Here is a 19,367-nt window from a genome sequence, read left to right as displayed (position 1 = left end):
TTTTACTCGCATAAAACCATTGAAATTCCATATATAGTTAGCTAACTATAAGCGCTAACTATATATCGCGCACCCGCAATCCACTGCTGATGATGTCACATATTACATCATTCATGACATGGTCAGTGACATCACTGATGACATCACTGATGACATCTCAAATGACATCACTGATGACATCACTGATCACAACATCCAGTGATTGTATGTGTCTGTAAAGTTTAAATATGTTTTACATATTGAAGAATGAGTGGATGTATAAGTGTCTGGATGAAGAATTTAGTAGGTGCATGACTGACTGTATGAGTGAGTGATTAAATGTGTCTCACTGAGTACATGGGTTAGTGACTAAACTGTCTTAATTCGTGCATCAGTATGTTTGATGTTGTGTAAGCTGCTGCATGTGTTGATCAGTAGCTATAAGAGTGGCCATATGGGTTATTGATTGGTTGCCCAAATATTTGAATGGGAGGCTGAGTGTGTGTGTGGGTGGCTGGGAGGTGCGTGACTCTGTGCATAGATGTGTAAGCAGTTGATTCACTAGGAGTATGAGTTCAAAAGTGCATGTGGAAACAGCTATATGGGCGGTTGACTGTGCATGGGTGTGTTGGTGAGTGAATGGATTTCTCATTGCTACATGTGCAAGTAAGTACGTATGTAAAACACAATACATGTGAGAGTTGAGATATATAAATAACTGAACATAAGAGCCAGTGAATGTGTGAGTGGCTGTATCGATCACTGTGAGCTTGTATCAGGGATTATATAAGAGAGTAAATATGTGTTATTATATGTTTGAATAAGTAAGATGTGTATAACTGTATAGTTGAGGAAATGGAGGTGTGATTGATTCTTTGCATGACTGACTAGGTGTGTGAGTAACTCCATGGATGAGTGACAGTCTGTGAGTGTCTGTTTATACTGAGTGTATGTAAGGTTATATTAGAGTCTGAAGAGGTTCATTGTATTATCACATGAGTGATGTGATCAGTGATGACAAATGAGATGTCATCAGTGATGTCATTTGAGTTGTCATCAGTAATGTCATCAGTGATGTCATTTGAGATGTCATCATTGATATCATTTGAGTTGTCATCAGTGATGTCATTTGAGATGTCATCAGTGATGTCATCAGTGATGTCACTGACCATGTCATGAATGATGTAATATGTGACATCATCAGCAGTGGATTGCGGGTGCGCGATATATAGTTAGCGCTTATAGTTAGCTAACTATATATGGAATTTCAATGGTTTTATGCGAGTAAAATAAGGTTTTGTAAATGCTAATTCCTAACTATATATGGCCTATAACCTATGGTTTTTTCATTGAATTTTCAAGGTTTTGTAAATGCAAATTCCTAACTATATATCCACTATAACCTATGGTTTTTTCTGTGAATTTCATTGGTTTTTTAATAGCAAATATGAAAAGCTTTAAAATGTCAAGTACGTGATAGATAAAAACATTTTCGTATTTATGCACGCTGATGTGCTTTGAACGCTGCCCCCCCCCCTCCCCTCTTTTGCCTTAGTAGTACTCTCTCTTTGCAGATACTGAAGGGTAGTTAACGCAGGCCTTTACCCCCGTTGTAATCCGTCGTGCCTCCTTGTCTCTCCATTTGATTGATTGTTGTCCAAGCATTTACTGTTTTAGAATTGGTTCTCTTTGGATCATTCTCTATTTACAAACAAGCACAAAGTCGCAATACTCTGTTTAGTCTTTGCAGATAGTGAAAAATCGTGTAAAAAAATAAAAGTAATCGAGCAAAATCAGTAGGCCACTAATTGGATCTCTTTTTGACCTCGCTAAAATAGAAATATTAGGAACAACCCTTCTTGAGAAATACGAAAATAGTGAGATGAACTGAGCTCCACACCATGAGGGCTGCAAGACAGCTCGGCTCCATCACCCATCCCGCACAAAATAATGACAAACCCTATGCAAATATTAAAAATATAGACAACACACCAGCAAAGAAACAGGGTAAAACATTTTATTAAAAAACTATTTACATAACGTTGGTTTATAAGATGATATCAGTAGTGGACCGATGTGTGAATAGATCGAAAACAGCACAAGGCTCCAAGATCCGGATAGCAAGCTCCTGGATGTTGGGTGCCATAGTTTAGAGTTCTGAATTTCAGCCTTTTTCAATGCCTGTGCTTTGTTGAATCAAAATGGCGGCTTGACACAAAGCTGACTCAAGCGTTGTTACTGATGCTATGCAGACCAAAACTGGTTTTCAGTTTGTACATTTTTCTAGATTTTTCAATCCAAGTTTGGTTGACTTTGTAGAACGATGGCTTCAGATTTTCAACATACGGTGTGGTGGCGCTAACTGGGAGGGGGCGCTTCGCTCCTGCCCCCTCCCCAAGTAAGATTTTCATACGTGAAAGTACGTTAATGGTTTTGGTCCCTGAGATGCTTCGATGTCACTACCATTCTCAAATAGCATAAGTTCTGGATGTTGGGTGCCATAGTTAAGAGTTCTGAGCAGCGCTTGTAACACTGTCTGAAGCTTATTTCCACCTACTGCAGCTTCACTATTCTCAAAGTAAGTGAGTGTCGTTTGTGGACCTGACTGCATTAGAAAACAATGTGATATGTTACCTTCCTAAACAGCTTGACGGAGGCCCCTGAGGGGCGGTGTGATGGCCATGGACTCGGAGAAGACGCTTGGCTCCGACACCCTCCCCAAGTCTTATAGCACTGGTGTAGCCTGAGATCGCCCCCGACATAGGCGGCCGGCTCCCGGGGTCCGGCGGAACTTTTTGCCTTTTGATGACTCTTCAATTCTGGACCTTGTCCCAAAATCCGTTTGACCTGAAGACAAGCTGTAGTGGGGCGCCCCTTTATCGTTTTAGTTGCCATTCCGCCCGCTTTTGCTACACTGTGCCTCTTCCGCCATTCAGCTGTTTTCCGCCCGCTCTTGCGACTACAGCGTCTCGCTCACCATGTAGTTGAGATGCGCCCGCTCTTGCGGTGCAGCGATAGGCGGCTGCCACACGACTCTCAAAATGGCGGCCGGCTCTTCGGTTTTGGGCCTGGTCCACTAAAATGGCCCTGGGACACCTTGGAACTCGGACGCTTGTCTGCTAGGGCTTGGGTCCCATTCTCGAAAAGCGTCCCCTCAGCCGTGAAGATTCTACAAAAGTCTTGGGGGCCTCCGACTCCCGCAGGCTTCTGGTGGGGAGCGGCTGCCATGATTGCTCGTGGAATGGCCACGACGGAGCTACGAGATGGTAGTGGTCTCATGCTGACGCCAGCTTTAGTCTGAAACATCCAGAAACACTGTAGACTACCAATTCGATCAGTTCCGGTAGCGCCCCAACATGACCCGGAAGAGAAGAACTTGCCCTCCCCTCTTTGACTGATGGTTCTTGTTGCCTGTCCCCTCTGTTGTCATTTAACAGAACTTTTTGGACTGCTGAAAGGGGTTGTGTTCTGAACGGTGGTTGGTGGAGACATTTAGACTATATTCTTGACCTACGTTGTCGCGTAATGCGTTTTATGACACGCCGCGTTAGCGCACCCGGAAGTGATCCGAGGCGCGGCGCGCAGCGCGTAACGTAAGCATAACAGGTCATGTGACTTGTTAATAAAACTTTTCATTGGTTCATTTTACTTTTGTTAATTTAATGATGAAAAGCTTGGTCATATGACCTAAAAATTACGCTTTTTATTATTTTCGAACAATATTTTTTTTTCAAACATATGTTATAATATTCCAGGCTAATGTACTTTCCCGGAAAATTTACAACTGTCTTGCAAGTAAAATATATTCCTTTTTCGAGAAAAAGGGCGTTTCTTCCTTCCATGACGGAGCCGTTGAGTAAAAGAGATTCGGCCTGCTGTCTTAGTCGCCGATACGCCTGATTATCAGATTCTTATCGATCACTTTATGTTGCAGACATGAAAAACACAACTGCCCTTGACCATTTATCTTTACTGCGTTCCTACATATTATACCTTTTATCCGTCATGTAATTGGACTGCTTTATTTCACTTGCCTTTTACTGATTCCAAAACAGTCACTAAAAGTAAAAACTTTACAAATGAAAATACTACTACCGTGTTTTGTTTTAAAAACCTTTATTGTGAAAATGTCAGTATACAAATACGGGCCTATAACCACGTGGGCCGGCCACGGAGCAAACTCAAATCGTATATGATGAGGAGACATTTACACTGTAGAGGAACGTAACGAGCGGGCCATTAGGTGACAAGAACAAAGGTGTCTAACAGTTGCGGAATCGGTGGACGTACATTTTGTAATTAAAATACGACAGGGCCACTTACAATAACATTTTCTAGATATACATTTGCGGGCAAAGAGTTACGAGTCCCATTTATACCGGCGCCATTTTGGGCGAGGCCGGGCAGGTCCAAGATATAGTCAAAATGTCTCCACCAACCATTGGCCAGACCAGAACCCCTTTCGGCCCTTTATGTTACAAGATGGTGTCTTCTATTCAGAAAATATTGGTGGCAGCATTTTGAAAGGAAACAGAAACAGCCGTTCTCCTAGTGAGTTTCACATTGTTACATTTAGGAAGAATGTTGAAGAGTAGTATGTGGAAAATCTGAAGCCATTTTTCTACAAACTCTCAATCAGACTTAGATGGAAAAAAAACCTGAAGAATGTACAAACTGAAAACCAATTTTTGTCTGTATAGCACCAACAGTAACGCTTGAGTCAGCTTTGTGTCAAGCCGCCATTTTCATTCAATCAATAGCGTCCCCCTGCACACATTCAGGGACCTGGTCGTGTCTTTAGATGAAACGCATTGTAGGAAAAGAAGCAGAAAGGAAAAGGAAAAAATTTCCGCCGGACCTAGTGAAGCTGCAGCAGGTGCAAATAAGCTTCAGACAGTCTTACAAGCACTGCTCAGAACTCTCAACTGAGGCACTCAACATCCAGGACTTGCCATTCGGATCTTAGCGCCTTGTATTTTTGTTTTGTTCTTGATGGAGGGGAAACAACAAAAAACAGGCATTGAAAACGGCTCAACTGGAGCAAAAAAAAAATTACTTCTTGGGTGCATTAGGGCATTTATGATTTTCGAATGCCGTATTCATCAGGTTGGTGCTCATGTTGCCATAGGACAGCATAGCACCACAGTGTATACAAGTTAACTTCATATGTTCAGATGAGGCAGGTGGCATATTTAGCATTCACCTTCTTTGATCCAGGAGGGATGGAGAAAAACTGCCAGATGAAACTTGAAACTTGGCCATCCAGATCTCGGCACATCGGTCCGCTACTGACAGTGACCGCAACTCAGCTGGACACGCCGTCTTTCGGCGCAGCATTGTAGGATGGCCACACCAGTGCGGCAATTTGCTGGACACCACATCGGTGCCATCCGCATCTCGACGCGTTGTGCTGCCTTCGGCCTATTCGCACATCGGTCCGCTACTGACAGTGACCGCAACTCAGCTGGACACGCCGTCTTTCGGCGCAGCATTGTAGGATGGCCACACCAGTGCGGCAATTTGCTGGACACCACCTCGGTGCCATCCAGATCTCGGCGCGTTCATTCATTCAATAGCGTCCCCCTGCACACATTCAGGGACCTGGTCGTGTCTTCAGAAGAAACGCATTGTAGGAAAAGAAGCACAAAGGAAAAGGCAACAAGTTCCGCCGGACCTAGTGAAGCTGCAGCAGGTGCAAATAAGCTTCAGACAGTTCTACAAGCACTTCTCAGAAATCTCAACTGAGGCACTCAACATCCAGGACTTGCCATTCGGATCTTGGCGCCTTGTGCTGGTTCCGACCTATTCACACATCAGTCCGCTACTGACATCACCTCATAAGCCAACGGGGCACCCCACGCCGACTTCCGGCGCAGCATTGTAGGATGGCCACACCAGTGCAGCCACTTGCTGGACACCACCTCGGTGCCATCCGGATCTCAGCGCGTTCGAGTCACTGTGCCGGAAGAGTAACCGGAACTCAGCTGAACACGCCGTCTTTCGGCGCAGCATTGTAGGATGGCCACACCAGTACGGCAATTTGCTGGACACCACCTCGGCGCCATCCGGATCTCGGCGCGTTCGAGTCACTGTACCGCAACAGTGACCGCAATTCAGCTGGACACGCCGTCTTTCGGCGCAGCATTGTAGGATGGCCACACCAGTGCGGCAATTTGCTGGACACCACCTCGGTGCCATCCGGATCTCGGCGCGTTGTGCTGCCTTCGGCCTATTCGCACATCGGTCCGCTACTGACGCCGCCTCACGTGCCAACGGATTTTCTACGCTTTTTGTAGCCCTATGTCGCATAACAGGTCATGTGACTTGTTTATAAAACTTTTCATTGGTTCATTTTACTTTTGGTTTCCTAAAGATGGAAGGCTTGGTCATATGACCTAAAAATAACACTTTTCATTGGTTTAGAACATTTTTTTTTCCCAAACGATGAAAGCCCCACCTTGTTTCTGGATCATTCAGACTGAAGCTGGCGTCAGCATGAGAGCACCACCATCTCGTGGCTCCGTCGTGGTCATTCCGCGAGCAATCATGGCAGCCGCTCCCCACCGGAAGCCTGCGGGAGTCGGGGGCCCCCAAGACTTTTATACAATCTTCACGGCTGAGGGGACGCTTTTCGAGAATGGAGCCCAAGCCCTAGCAGGCAAGCGTCCGACTTCCAAGGTGTCCCAGGGCCATTTCAGTGGACCAGGCCCAAAACCGAAGAGCCGTCCGCCATTTTGACAGCCATGTGGCAGCCGCCTATCGCTGCACTGCAAGAGTGGGAGCAACTCCACAACATGGTGAGCGAGACGCTGTGGCCGCAAGAGCGAGCGCAACTCAGCTAGATGGCCGCCACCTGGGGAGACCCGTTCACGCCGCCTCCCCCCCCCCGGGCCGCCGCACGCCAATTTTCGGAGCAGCATTGTAGGATACCAAAACCAGTGCGGCAGTTTACTGGACATCACCTGGGTGCCTGTCGTACATGTTGTGTCAGCCATGTGACACTGGACACAGACCGCTACTGACGAGGCCTCCCCCCGCACCACCCGGGACGCCCCACGCTGTTTTTCTGTGCTGCATTGTAGGATCCCTAAACCAGTGCGGCACCCAGGCGACATCACCTGGGTGCCGTCCAGAACTCTGCACGTTGTGCTGCCTTGGGACTATTCGCACAACAGACCGCTACTGACGAGGCCTCCCCCCGCCCCACCCGGGACGCCCCACGCCAATTTTCGGAGCAGCATTGTAGGATCCCTAAACCAGTGCGGCACCCAGGCGACATCACCTGGGTGCCGTCCAGAACTCTGCACGTTGTGCTGCCTTGGGACTATTCGCACAAAAGACAGCTTCTAACCATTGTTGCTTTTTGTGTTAATAAATGTTTAAATGTTTTTAGTTTTTGTTCTGTTCATTATCGTTAAAAGTTAATAAAGTTTTATAATCTTACTTTGTTGGAGTGTTATCTATTTTTTGAAAAACGGGTGAATGGGGCCTTGAATCGGGTTATTGTCATGTGTGGGCTTTGGAAGTGTGCTGCTGCAGGATCGGACATTTCAAACTCAAATGCACGTTCTTTTTCTTACCTTTCCGAAGCATGGAGCGCAATAGCAAGCAGAGAAAGGGTGATGCACGTGTTGAACACTACCTGACCTGGCAAGTTGCTGGCAGTGCCCCCCCGCCCGCTCCTGAAAGAGGGCACACACACACCGCCGCCCCGAGTACTTCAGAAATCTTTAAAAGACCATGCGCTTGTTCATGAGGCTTAAATGGTTTATCACCTCTTCTAGAACCCCTACATCGACCCTCTGACGTTTCATGGAAAAATTACCATGTAACACAATACCAAGCCCTATCAGCTGAAACCCCCAAGGAATCGTGGGGCATATTAGCAAGGGGGTTTATCTCCCCTTTTTTGGCTTTAAAAACCATGAAAGCGGAGATAAAATTATTTCCCTATTATCAAGCTGTCGCTAACACCAGTTAGTGACACCTAAAAGGAGATAGCGACCATCTTGGGCCCGGCTTTGCATGTCAGTGATACTTATCACTAATGACATGCAAAGTGGCGTGCCAAGATGTTAGCGACTGGAAACAGTCCCTAACATCGCTACCTTCTATTACCAACTTTTGGAGATATTCGCACTAAGCGCGAATATCTCCAAAAGCTAACACCTGCCCTGAGCAGGTTTTAGCCATGTTATCCAATGGGAGGTGGATAACATGGCTAAGAGCATTAGGTCGATAATACATGAATATCGCTGACTTTTCTGCGATAATAGCAAGGTTTATCTGCGATAAAAATCGCCGATGTGCGGCGATAATTTTTGTCTCTAAACAAGTTATAGACAAAAATTATCGCTAGTTGTTAGTAATATGCCCCCGGGTTTTTGCTTGCAGAAATCGGGAGGCGGGAGACTAGCACTGAAATCAGTACTCACACGCCTGAATCAGGAGGATTGGCATGTCTGAATTCTCTACAGCTGGGGCCATAAACTACATCCGCAGGGGTAGGTGATAGCCTGGGACCAGCCTGGCATCTAAAATGGCTGCCGTGCACGACAAAATTGTGGCATTCGAAAAAAGGCAAGATGGCGCAGCCGCTGGAAGAGATGTATCAACATATATCAGCCTCCTCAGCCACCCTCAGGAAACATAGGGGATTAGGATACGTCTCCCGCACCCCCTTATACCTAGTAATTTAATTTACGAAGCACAAAATGGCGAATTCCCGTTTCGCTACCAGTTTGCGGCCCAGTTCGCGGCCCGTGAAGCGCTTCTACCGTGAAAAATCTTTTTTTTTTTCTTTTCCCCACGGGTCCCTTTAATAACCCCAACAACATTCCTAGGGGGTCAAGAGGGGGATACCTTGCCCCCTTTCATTAAATTCACCCTTCGTTTTTCACCTCTTCTTCTCTCTCGATCCTACCGAGAGACAAGATGGCGGCCGCTCCGGACTGTCACGCAGCAAAAAAAAAAAAAAAGCTCACGCACAGCCGCTGGAAGAGATGTATCAACATATATCAGCCTCCTCACCCACCCTCAGGAAACATAGGGGATTAGGATACGTCTCCCGTACCCACTTATAACTAGTAATTTAATTTACGAAGCACAAAATGGCGAATTCCCGTTTCGCTACCAGTTTGCGGCCCAGTTCGCGGCCCGTGAAGCGCTTCTACCGTGAAAAATCATTTTTTTTTTCTTTTCCCCACGGGTCCCTTTAATAACCCCAACAGCATTCCTAGGGGGTCAAGAGGGGGATACCTTGCCCCCTTTCATTAAATTCACCCTTCGTTTTTCACCTCTTCTTCTCTCTCGATCCTACCGAGAGACAAGATGGCGGCCGCTCCGGACTGTTTAGAATGTTGACAGACACCGGAGAGCCAATCAGCTTTCTGCGCGCAAAGTTCCGATAAGCGAAAAGTAAGCGGACCGGATCGCTGCCCAGAGCGCTGTTACAGATATATATCTTGATTTAAACGTTAATTTCTCAAAAACTACTGGAGCACATATATTGAGACCTAGCAAAGGCACATCGGGCTAACAGTCCCTACAATTTTGCCAAGTTTCGTGCAAATCCATTCAGCCGTTCGAGCTAAAAGTGAGTCCAACCGCCCTATGGAAAAATGAATGGGAAAAACACGTTTTGGGACCCCCCTTTTTTCTCAGCCCCCCCTTGACGAAACCCCACCAAATTTTCAGGAGCTGCTCAGAAACAAAATGTGCCATTTTCCTGAAAATTTCAGCCGATTCCATCCACAAACGCCAAAGTTATTAGACATAGAATTTTCAAAAGTCCCATAGGGAATTAATCCTAACTATATATACCTACTGGCGATAGCCAGTAGGTAATATATATATATATATACATATATATATATATATATATATATATATATATATATATATATATATATATATATATATATATATATATATATATTCCCATAAACTTCCAAGTTAGACGCGCACTCAGAGGTAAAGTGGTACACAGTGTCGCTTTATTTGCTGTTACGCGTTTCGGAAGCCAAAACTCCCTTGCTCACACAGCAAGCCATTTGCTTTCCACCAGTTACATACACACAGCGTTATAGCCATAGAAACAGGACTGTACACATTTCATTTTGGCTGACATCTTTGAGTGTACTTTCTGTAAGATTCTTATACACACAGTGTCTCTTATTTACACAACCACTTATTTATGAAAGTGATTAAGTACATTTCATCATTACTTTTTATCTCACATTTCATTCGCCACAGTGGCTGATTGTGCAGTGACTGTTTCTAAACCCCTCTTATTTCGCCTAGTGGCTTAATAAGGGTTCAATGTCTCTGGTTAAAGCTTTATCTTTAAAAACAAAGAAAAAAGTGCAAAAAACGTGAACTATAGGTGAAGAAATTTCTACTTAGTGAAGAAGTCTTCTACTCTATTTTCGTGAATCTTCTGGGTGACAGACTCAATTCTCGTGAAGTGCACGTGATCCCTAATATCTCATCTTGATTCCGCCTGTTAGAGTAAAACAAAAATTAAAATTACAATCTTATTCTCGTTAAAACATATTTCCAGCTTAGATATTTAAACCAACATTCCTTCATTGTGACAACTTTATATAAATTTACATTTCATAGGTACAGGATTCTTATTTTATTTCTTCATGAATCATATAGATGAACTACCAATTCCTCATGGTCATTGTGCCCATTCGGTTGTCTTGTCTCTAGTTCTAAGATCCATTTAGACTCTTTTTTCCTCAACTGCATCTCTCTGTTACCCCCTCTTTGATTATGTCTCACCTGTTCGATTGCAAAGTAGGTTAGCAGGTTGCAATTCGATCTGTGATATTGCGCAAAGTGTCTCGCGACTGGGTATTGAGGGTCTTGATTTGTGATTGCCCTAAGATGTTGCATCACCCTATTCTTAGCCATTACTGTTGTGCTGCCCACATATCTTTTTTTACACGGACATTCGAGCACGTATACCACATGTGTAGTGCTGCACGTGAGGAATTGAGTTATCTTTCTTCTAGTCTTGCCATGAGGGAGATCGAAGTCTTTTCTCATAGGGCTATGCTTACAGGCTTTACAGTGCCCACACGGAAAGAAACCTGCCAGATTATGTTGGTTCCTATCCCTGTAGTCTGTGATGTCTCCCTTCGTGAGTATGTCCCTCAGGCTATGGCTTTTTCTGTAGGTAATGGCTGGTCTGGCGCTTAAATCAGGGCCAATGATAGGGTCGAGAATTGAGCCTGTCACCCAGAAGATTCACGAAAATAGAGTAGAAGACTTCTTCACTAAGTAGAAATTTCTTCACCTATAGTTCACGTTTTTTGCACTTTTTTCTTTGTTTTTAAAGATAAAGCTTTAACCAGAGACATTGAACCCTTATTAAGCCACTAGGCGAAATAAGAGGGGTTTAGAAACAGTCACTGCACAATCAGCCACTGTGGCGAATGAAATGTGAGATAAAAAGTAATGATGAAATGTACTTAATCACTTTCATAAATAAGTGGTTGTGTAAATAAGAGACACTGTGTGTATAAGAATCTTACAGAAAGTACACTCAAAGATGTCAGCCAAAATGAAATGTGTACAGTCCTGTTTCTATGGCTATAACGCTGTGTGTATGTAACTGGTGGAAAGCAAATGGCTTGCTGTGTGAGCAAGGGAGTTTTGGCTTCCGAAACGCGTAACAGCAAATAAAGCGACACTGTGTACCACTTTACCTCTGAGTGCGCGTCTAACTTGGAAGTTTATGGGAAATAATTGACTGGCGGGGCTCTGCCAGCCGTGAACGCGCCACCGGACTGTGGGAGGTTCCACCGCGAAAGAGCCGTGAGAAGTAAGCATATATATATATATATATATATATATATATAGATAGATAGATAGATAGATAGATAGATAGATAGATAGATAGATAGATACATATATATATATATACATATATATATATATATATATATATATATATATATATATATATATATATATATATATATATATATATATATATATATATATATATATATATATATATATATATATATATATATATATATATATATATCAAAGCTCGCGACCGGGTGCTATTACGGCGGGAGACGGTACCATAATGAATAAACACTGGGCAGTCTTAAAAACTGATGGTGTCTTACGCGACATGACTCCTGATAGACCTGTGATTACATTCTGGCGTGCATTCAGTATGCACAGTAAGCTGGTTAAATCCAGCCCTGAATTATCTACAGTCAATCAATGGTTTGGAGGTAAAGGCTTCACCAAATGTTCCTCGTGCCGAGCATGTAAATTTGGGCAGAACATCACCCAATACCGCACTCCGTTCTCTGATACTGAAGTTCCAATTCATGGCAATTACAACTGCCGAATGGAGTTTGCGGTTTACGTCCTAACATGCACCTGCGGTCTGCACTATGTGGGCAGTACCGGTGCTCAGGTGCATGTTAGAATACTGCAGCACCTTCGTGCTATTGTCAACCACGACGGGGCCTATCCGGTGGCGCACCACTTCAACAGCAGGCACAACAGGGATCTGTCGTGTCTTACATATTATGTCATCGATGCTGTTGCTCCACTTAGACGTGGTGGCCACCGTGACAAATTATTACGCCGACTGGAAATGCAGTACATTATCAGGCTCGACAGCAAACAACCCAATGGGTTAAACGCGACAGAGGACATGCACAATTTTCTGTAGGAATAGTGATCCAGCTTACACACTCTGTATCCAGTATATGTAGCATATCTCATGGTTCAGCTGTTATGTCACCTCAGCTAAGAATGTTGAATCATATATGTCTTGAATTTTATGAAATTCACAACAATGCACCTGTTTTAAGTGATCTGCAGTCCGATTTCTGTTTTTGAACTGGCTGTCCAGGCTTCTGAGCAGGGCAGTCTTTTAAATAATCATTGGTTAAAATTTGTTTAGGTGGTTCATTTGCACTGTGAATTTACTTGAGCACTTTTTTCACGTTTTGTATATACAACGAAAACATTTTTTTTTTAAATAGTCTTCAATATTTATGTAATATAAAGTTTATAATGTATACATTTTAAATAAGTATATAGGACTGTAGCTCAAAATCATGGTTTTACGCTGAGGTGCTTTTTGGTGACATATCTTCCTTTTTTCACAAAGTTCTGCTAAGCTCTGTATCAATTTTTAACGGTACTGTGATTAATTTCAATGTTAAAACCTTTTTATAATGCTCTATGTAAATATTTTGCGAATGTTCTAGTTTTGATTGCAAACTGATTGAGAGTTGAACTATGCATTTAAGCATATCACTTCAGCAATCTTGTTAGCAACATTGCACCAATTGCATTCATGCAGTTAAGAGAAAGTCTAATCTTCAGGTATTTGTACAATAATATATATGAATTGTCAGTCATCTTGACAACATTTATATTAGGCATTATTTTATGGAACGTGTTTTAAGTTGTTCTATGCCAATATATATCACATTGCTAAACTTGTACTGTGGCTTTAAATTGTTCAAACCTAGCTGTAGGCTGAACCATGCGATGCACGTGTGGTAGGTGTGGCCCATAGGTTGGGTCAGAACTGAATACATAAAAGAAATCTCCGAACAAGAATGTGGTGTGTGAACAAGAGTACGCTAGTACTCGAAACGTTACATTTTTGAAAGGCGTTTGAATAAATGACAACTTGCCCGGATAACGTGGGGTCTGCCTCTTATTTCGCCGCCTGTGTGTGGAGGTTTGAAGATTACGTGAATATATATATATATATATATATATATATATATATATATATATATATATATATATATATATATATATATATATATATATATATATTCACTGAAAAAACCATAGGTTTGACACATGTTATAGTTAGCTGGAAATTTTACTGACATAAAACCAATGAATTTCCACGTTATAGTTAGTTGGACTCACTATAACTTGCTCGTGCAATGCACTGCTGATGACGTCACATATTACATCACTCATGACATGGTCAGTGACATCACTGATGACACCATCCTTGTGACATAGTGACAGACCTCCTTTCACTGTAATGTAACCCTTGAGACACATATTCAAAAATAGAAACTGAAATTAAAAAAAAATGGAGATACCTATATCAGTTACAACAAGCAATTCAGTAATTCCACTATCTATATACACATCCACTCATTCACCAACAGTTCTATATAGTCACTCATACATATACTCACTCATCATATGAAGTGATACACCTATACATCCTGTTACACACCGACAGTCATCCAAAAGTTACTCACACACATATTCACACGTGCAAATAAACTATTGAACATCCATTTATTTGAATATAGAGTTATACACACACTTCCACCTTACTTCTATTGAAAATTACACATATTTATTCTCTTAAGCAATCACTTATAGAAACACATACTTATTTAAACAAGAACTCTTACAATCTCTTACTCTCACATATACTCACTTATATGCATCAATATTCATATATACTAGATTAAAATATATGTAGTTACTGATAAAGACACTAGTGAGACAGTCATTCACTCACTAACAAACACATATAGACACTCATCCACCCATACAGTCCTGTACATATGCTGTCTTCAAAACACATACAAACAGAGAGTCAGTCACTCATGCATCTATGTGCTAAGTAATACCCCCACCAAACCATATAGACACTCATACTGATACTAATAAAAATATCTAATAACCCATATACATACGCATGTAGCTACTTACCAACACATGTAGCCACTTATACACAAAGTGAAACACTAATATATATATTTAAATATTTAAACATAACTCACTAATGTTTATTTTTCAGAAAGACACATATTCACTGGATGGTGTCATCAGTGATGTCATGAGTGATGTCACTGACCATGTCATGAGTGATGTAATATGTGACGTCATCAGCAGTGCATTGAACACGCAAGTTATAGTGAGTCCAACTAACTATAACGTGGAATTTCATTGGTTTTATGTCAGTAAAATTTCCAGCTAACTATAACATGTGTCAAGCCTATGGTTTTTTCAGTGAATTTCATAGGTTTTTTAAATGCTACTTCCTAACTATAACGTGTGTAAAACCTATGGTTTTTTCTGTGAATTTCATTGGTTTTTAAAATGCTAATTCAGAAAAATGTTGTGTATGCAACCTATACTTTTGGCAATAAAGTTCTGGCAATATTTTTTTCGAAAACAAGCCGTTTTCTTCACTGTTCAAGTTGCATAGAGACTCCTTGTAAAGCAATACAGAATTCGAAAGTCTGTACCTTGCCTTTTTTTAAACACATTAAAATTTGTCTGTAAATAAAAATAGCCTTACTAAACTTTCGTGCGCGACCCGGTGTGCGCACTCTCGGCAACAGTTGTCAATAAAATGGATATCGCATTTCCAGGCTTTCGTGCGCGACCGAGTGCGCGCACCTGCCTATATATTTCGTGAAAACTTTGCAATTTGAACTTTCCAAAAACAGCTCCAGGAGCATATTATAAAGGGCGTTTATCGGCTTTCGATCGTGCGCGACCGTGTGCGCGCACCGCCTATATATATTTCGGGAAAAGTTCGCGATTGCAACTTATTAAATTTCTTCATACACCCACCATAGAACTTATACTACTCAGAAGATATATTAAATCCGGATATGTTTCGATTTACTCCTTTTCACGTTTTGAAATTGGACTGCTACTTCCAACCAGATACTATCACCGCGTACACGTCCTGAGACGCGCATGTGAAGTCATGTGACTTGAAAACAACACTTCCAATTGGTTCCTAGTAGTTTCTATGCTGCGTCAATACCTACGCCTGCTTCAAACACATGCACAGTTTTGAAACAGCATGGGCCTGAAAGTCACTGAGTGAAATAGCATACATTACAGTCAGCCACTTTCAAGACGCATTCCTTCAGAGGAACACTTACCGTTTATTAGAGGTAGATCGTCCGACTCCACCGGAAAACACCCCTAATAAAAAAGACATATATATAAAATGCGGACTAGCCGCTGTATCGTACTAGCAAACTTTAACTTAAAAATCGTTAGAGAAAACAAAAGGAATCAAACAAAATCAATAGGCCACTGATAGGATCTCTTTTTGACCTTGCTAAAATAGAAACATTAGGAACAACCCCTCATGAGAAATATGAAACTAGTGAAACTAGTGAGAGAAACCGAGCTCGACGCCATCTTGCCCCCTTTTAGGCCCCATCACGAACATAGATAGCCCTACATAGCAAAACGTGATCTTATCGCCTGCCCAACTTCAGATCTGACCCCCCCTTTTGCTCTCATGTCCTGTCGGAATGTCCGGCTGTAGATTGCAATCACATGTTCCATTTGGGAGGGGAAAAGACATCAGAGCGACAAATATTAGAAATATACCACACGACAGCAAAATAACAGATTAAAACGTTTTTATTCTTGAACAAAAATATATTAAAACAACTATGGAGAACCATTACGCGAATAGTCCGGAGGCGACACCATGCGCCAAGGCCTGTCCCCAGGATGAACCAAGGAATCCGTTCCTGGGACCGTGGCAAAGAGCAGCCGGTCGCCATCGGCCAGAGAAGGCATGAGCCCGACCCGAGATGTAGTTGTCTTCCCATTCTCTTCCTCTTTCGGCGCCTTGCAGGCCACGAGGGGGGGATGTCTTGCATATGCCTCCGACCCCCCCCCCCCCTCTTCATCGCCTGGTCCGGCCATAACAAATGTCAGCAAAACGCCGTGGGGTACACTGGGAGGGAGAGACGGCGCGGACGATAATCTTTCGGCGCCTTGCAGGCCACGAGGGGGGATGTCTTGCATATGCCTCCGACCCCCCCCTCTCTTCATCGCCTGGTCCAGCCATAACAAATGTCAGCAAGACGCCGTGGGGTGCACTGGGAGGGACAGGTGGCACGGACGAGCCTCTCCCGCCTCCCCACGTGCAGGCCCCTCACCTGCACCCCCAACGCTCCACGCACCCGTCAAAGGACTCGTCCACTCTTGCGGTGCAGCGACGCTCCATGCACCTGGCAAAGGACTCGTCCACTGTGGCGGTGCAACGATGCTTCGCCCGACAGGCTTGAGTCCATCAGCTCCTGCAACCCAGTGACTGCCGGTGGTTGCAGATCTTTCCTTTCAAAATGCTGCCAACAATATTTTCTGAATGGCGTAGCCACGAGATGTTGGCGCTCTCATGCTGACGCCAGCCTCAGTTTGAATGACCAACAATCCGGGGCGCGGCGCGGAGCGCGTAACGTAAGCATAACAGGTCATGTGACTTGTTAAGGCTTTTCATTGGTTTAGAAATATTTTTATGAGCATATTTGACTATTTTATTAAAGACACTACACATAACCTGTTTTTCAAGTTATGTTTAATTTTAAATGAAACGGTTTACATTTTCACTTTTTATTTCCAGTAAATTTGAAAAATAAATGTTTATAGTTCCATATGCTGAAGCACGTCAGCTTCCCACCCTATGTCATACAATTCTGACAAATCGGCATCCTCATCATGTTCTTCATCATCCTCAGGATTTAAATCATCTAAGGGTTCCACTTCCACTGACGTTTCAATGACATGTTCAACAATAAGATTGAGACCAACGGATTGCTCATTATCACTCATAGTTAATGTCCTTATCTTTAAAGAAAGAGAACAACAATGAGATGTTGCAGAGTAAGAGACAAATCTCAGACACTATAATAGTAAAATTGTTTAACAACAGTAACATTTTGCAGCTATTATTTAGCCATGTCCAGCGATGCTGAGGAGGTGAGTCCTATGTCCAAGTTTTCAGTGAACAGGACTCATCTCTTTTTAACCTTCGATAAGCTTCACCAACTCTGTGTCCCCTGCTCATACTTAAATGTAAAGGAGCAGATTTATGTTAACTGGCGCATCCCCAGAGATGCACCAGTTAATGTGCACCACTGCTCTGCCACCCATGGTGTGCCGCATTTACAATGTGGAGCACCATTACTCGCAGTGACAAAATGGCGGTCAACACTTCATGATTTCCTTCGAATCGAACGTTAACAGACGTCACGCAGCAAAAAAAATTCCGCTCGCGCGCAGCCCCTCCTTCCCCAAAGTAGCAATGTTGGGCTACTTTTGGGCTGCTTTCTAGTAGGGTTTTTGAGCGTCAGAAAGTCTTCAAAAGCCGTCGGCAACGGCCTGGGGTGGAGAACCATTACGCGAATAGTCCGGAGGAGACACCACACGCCAAGGCCTGTCCCCAGGATGAACCAAGGGATCCGTTCCTGGGGCCGTGGCAAAGAGCGGCTGGCCGCCATCGGCCAGAGAAGGCATGGGCCCGACCCGAGATGTAGTTGTCTTCCCATTCTCTTCTTTTTTCGGTGCCTTGCAGGCCACAAGGGGGATGTGACATACCTAATAGTATAACTCATATATATCCGACCTCCCCCTCTCTTCATCGCCTGGTCCGGCCATAAAAAATGTCAGCAAGACGCCGTGGGGTCCACTGGGAGGGAGAGGTGGCGCGGACGAGCCTCCCCAGATGGAGGCCCCTTAGCTGCACCCCCAACGATCCATGCACCCGGCAAAGGGTTCGTACTCTGTGGCGATATAGGGACACTCCACGAGCCCAGCAAAGCGTTCGCATACTGTGGCGGTATAGGGACGCTCCACGAGCCCAGCAAAGGACTCGCCCACTGTTGCGGTACAGCGACGCTCCACTCACCCAGCAGGGTCTCGTCCACTGTGGCGGTGCAACGATGCTTCGCCCGATAGGCTTGAGTCCATCTGCTCCTGCAACCCAGTGACTGCCGGTGGTTGCAGATCTCCTAAAAATGGCGGTCGACTCTGCAGGAATGGGCCTGGCATGAAAAGTTGGCCTGGTCACCTGTTAACCAGAAAATGGGCCCCTGTCTTTCCTTTCAAAATGCTGCCAACAATATTATATCAAACTCTGCATCGGTACTTACTTATAAATGCAGAAACAACTCAATTAACACAAGGGCTCTTTTCAGAGCCACCTTATATCAAAGCACTCAAACTTCTGATTTATCTCCATTTTCACACTTTTGTAAATAGGTGTGCGCGCCCGAGTGCGCGCAACCCGCAACTTTTTCGAGAAAAAAATATATATATTTTCGCTTTTAAGGACCTTACTGCACACCCTGAGAAAACCTACGCAGCAAAACAATCTCTACCTTCTCCCCTTTCCATGTTCCAACGCTTTGAAATGACAATATATTTACTCGCAGTGACAAAATGGCGGTCAACACTTCCTGATTTCCTTCGAATCGAACGTTAACAGACGTCACGCAGCAAAAAAAAATTCCGCTCACGCGCAGCCACTTGGGTGCGCGCACGCATGCGCGCCTATAGATATATAATTGACTTTAACTTTAATTTTCTCAACA

The sequence above is a fragment of the Lissotriton vulgaris genome, chromosome 8 (assembly GCF_964263255.1).
Source record: "Lissotriton vulgaris chromosome 8, aLisVul1.2, whole genome shotgun sequence".
NCBI lineage: Eukaryota > Metazoa > Chordata > Amphibia > Caudata > Salamandridae > Lissotriton > Lissotriton vulgaris.
The sequence above is the reverse complement of the archived record's forward strand: the minus strand, read 5'-3'. Positions refer to the sequence as shown.